Source organism: Aquila chrysaetos, chromosome 10, assembly GCF_900496995.4.
Source record: "Aquila chrysaetos chrysaetos chromosome 10, bAquChr1.4, whole genome shotgun sequence".
Taxonomy (NCBI): domain Eukaryota; kingdom Metazoa; phylum Chordata; class Aves; order Accipitriformes; family Accipitridae; genus Aquila; species Aquila chrysaetos.
Window position 1 is genome coordinate 3,722,863 of NC_044013.1, and position 2,941 is coordinate 3,725,803.

The following is a 2,941-nucleotide window of genomic DNA, read 5'->3' on the forward strand; positions in this document are numbered from 1 at the left end:
GAATCTGAAGTCGCCTCATGATACTAGTGGAAATGACAGGCTAACCTAACCTCCAAGGATGGAGCTACCCACTCTTGGCCACCCTCCTCACTATGCCAGTGTGGGGTGTTAATTTGGAACACGGTGCTCAGCAAATTAACAAATAAATAACTTATTTATTATTAATAACTTATTTATTACTTATTAATAAATAAATAAGTAGCACCATGAGATGCTGAAGAACATCTCATGGTGCTACTGGAACCAAGAGAAATATGAATGGTATTAACTGCTGTGGAAATTATCCATGTGCTTCTGCTTGTTATCCTCATTTCCTCTTAGGCCAACATAAGCATCCTGGTACTAAGTATCTCCTTTCCAGCATGAGCTCTGGTTTGCAGAAAGCTGCTCAGGGTTTCACCTGTGCCACTGCTTCACAAATGTGGTGGGTCAGTTTGTCCTTCAAGACTTTGCTTCAGTCCCTGGCCCTCCAGTGCCAGCTCTTGATTATAGTTTATAGCAAGTTCCCAAAATGTCACTTGAAGGAGTGTCATGAAAAAGGTTTGTAAATCTGTTGAGTGGTTTATAACAAGATTGGAAGTTTTCCTTTTTTTCGCTCATGTTTTCTCATTTCCTTTTTAATCACCAAGAATCCCTAAACAATTGCAGATATTCGGCATTGTTCTCAGAGTCATTTTCTGTCCTTATTAAAATTTTGTCACATAACTGAAGAGTTTAATCCCCCATAATCATATATCATATAGCTAGCTACTCCATCTCCTCAACCTTTAGAGTGTTCTGTAATTGGATTCACCTGCAATTGTTGTTCTCCCCTTGTGCAGCCTCAGCAGCCTGCAAGGAAGGGGAATGGCCAGTCGATGAAAATACAGCATTTGAAAAGGTTAGTGTGGTTAGGCAGGCTGGGGTTTTGTTCTGCCCACTTGCTAAATCAGGCACGAAGATTTCTTTTCTGTTGTTTTATCATCATGAATCAAACTTGAAAAAGACCAAACTCAGGAACAACACAAATCAATTTGTGTGGTTCTGACTGTAACAAGAGAGAGAAATGGTGAGAGGTGCCTTTTTTTCTCTGCTTTATATTTCAGGTGTGTGTATGCTGCTAATTGAAACCCGTCTCCTGGGCTCCAGCTGGTGGTGTTACAAACGGGAGGAGGGCTCCTTCAGCATGTTTGAATTTGAAAAGGTTTAACCTACCTCAGACACCAGATGAATTCTTTTATAGCATACGATCCATGGGAACACTTAAAAATGAATTTCCACATGCCAGAACGCTCTTGCAGCATATTGAAAGGGACCGACTAAGGCACTGATTAAAGAAATCTGGAAAGCCCCGGGCACTCCCGCCACCCCAGCCTCGGCGCCGTGCAGAGGAGAGCTGCTTGGCTGCTCAAGCAAATGGGTATGACACTCTTGCGTTTTATCAAACAAGAAGACGTACTAACCGTCCTTTAAAACGTAGCTAATGAACCTTGGTGATTTAAGCTTGGCTGTATCTCTCTGCCCCCATCAGCTGAAGGAAGGGTAGGCAGCTGCTTTCTGAAGTGGGCAGGGCTGGGGAGATGCTCTGGGTGAGATGAGGGACCGCTCTTCTCCCAACCGACTGAGCTTTGCTTGGCTTCTGGGGATACGTCCCAGGGCTCCTTTGAGAACAACATTTGGCGATTCCTATGTGCTTACAAGTATACTTGCATACTTACAAGCTGGTGACTAAAGGCTCCTTTAAATAGCGATGCATGGAAACAATTAATTAGTTTTATATGTGTGTGTGTAGATATATTTTACAGCTGTGATATATAGGTTGTCTGTTTCTCTCGGGTATATAGCATAAGAGCTATTTCAAGCCTGATGCAGAGACAGTTTTCATGGTAAATCATAGTACTTGGTGTTAGGGGTCTATATATATTGCTAAACTGATGTCCTCTGGATCTCTGTCTAAACACTAGCAGCACAAAACATCAAAGTTATACCCCAAACAAATGTCTGGTTACCATTTCTAAAAACACATTGAAACATTCTGACTTCAGTTCCACAAATATTTCCCTCCTGATCTGTACATGAAGTGTTCTAGTGACTGTCTGGGAGTAAAACTCCAAATATTTATACATAGCCTAAAGCCCAGTAGTCACATTTGGTGAAATCACCTGCTTAACTGTGTGCTGGTTGTGGTTGCCAATGTAATTGGGAGAGATGGTAAAATACTTAAGTGCTTCCAGTGAGCTTTGCGTCAAAGTTATATTATAATAAATTTGTCTTCAACATTGTGCTATGTGCCATTACAGACCAGGCTAGAGTCCCTTTTTAGACCACAGCCCTACTTTCATCACAGATGAGGAAATACCCCTGATGCATATCCCTCCAAAAGGAGATTTTTTTCTGGGCTAATTGGACAAACAACGATATTTTGAAAAATTAAAGGGTTTGAACATTCCAAAAATATTCCTAGTATATTTTTGCTTCCTCCTAACTCAACTGCAGCTTGACCTAAAAAGCGCTTAACTTGTTGTGTTGCGATGTCATGTCTTTGGGCACATTTAGTGCAAGTGAGTTTGGAGTTCTTTGGACATCTGATTCCAGCATGCCTTGTCAATGCTCAACAGGAGGGATATTATTTTCTCTTCCCACACCCATTTCAGTTTAATTAAAAAAACCGAAACAACAAACTCCCCCTACATTTCCAGCATGAAAACCATCAATACTCAAAATAGGTGAAATCTGTTCTTCTATTCGTGCCCCACATGAGACTTTGAGTCCTACTGGGGGCTGCAGTGGTACAAAATGATAATGTTTCCATTTACTCTGGGGTAATTTAAGAAATAATCCAGTCAGCATGTTTTTCCAAACATCCTTTAAAAGAATGCGATTTCATAAATATAAGTCTCTCTTAGTGAAATATTGTTCAGTGCAAAATGATTCCACTTGGATGGAGTCTTGTGGGTGTCTT

The 2,941-nt window shown here is 40.9% G+C and overlaps 1 long non-coding RNA gene across 1 annotated transcript; it reads left to right on the forward strand.

Annotated features, from left to right (window-relative positions):
* The first annotated feature begins 325 nt into the window (after window positions 1-325).
* Window positions 326-2,261, forward strand: LOC115347546. Its single transcript, XR_003925526.2, has 2 exons — window positions 326-880; window positions 1,086-2,261. It is a non-coding gene; the product is annotated as an uncharacterized LOC115347546 (long non-coding RNA).
* Window positions 2,262-2,941: the final 680 nt, after the last annotated feature.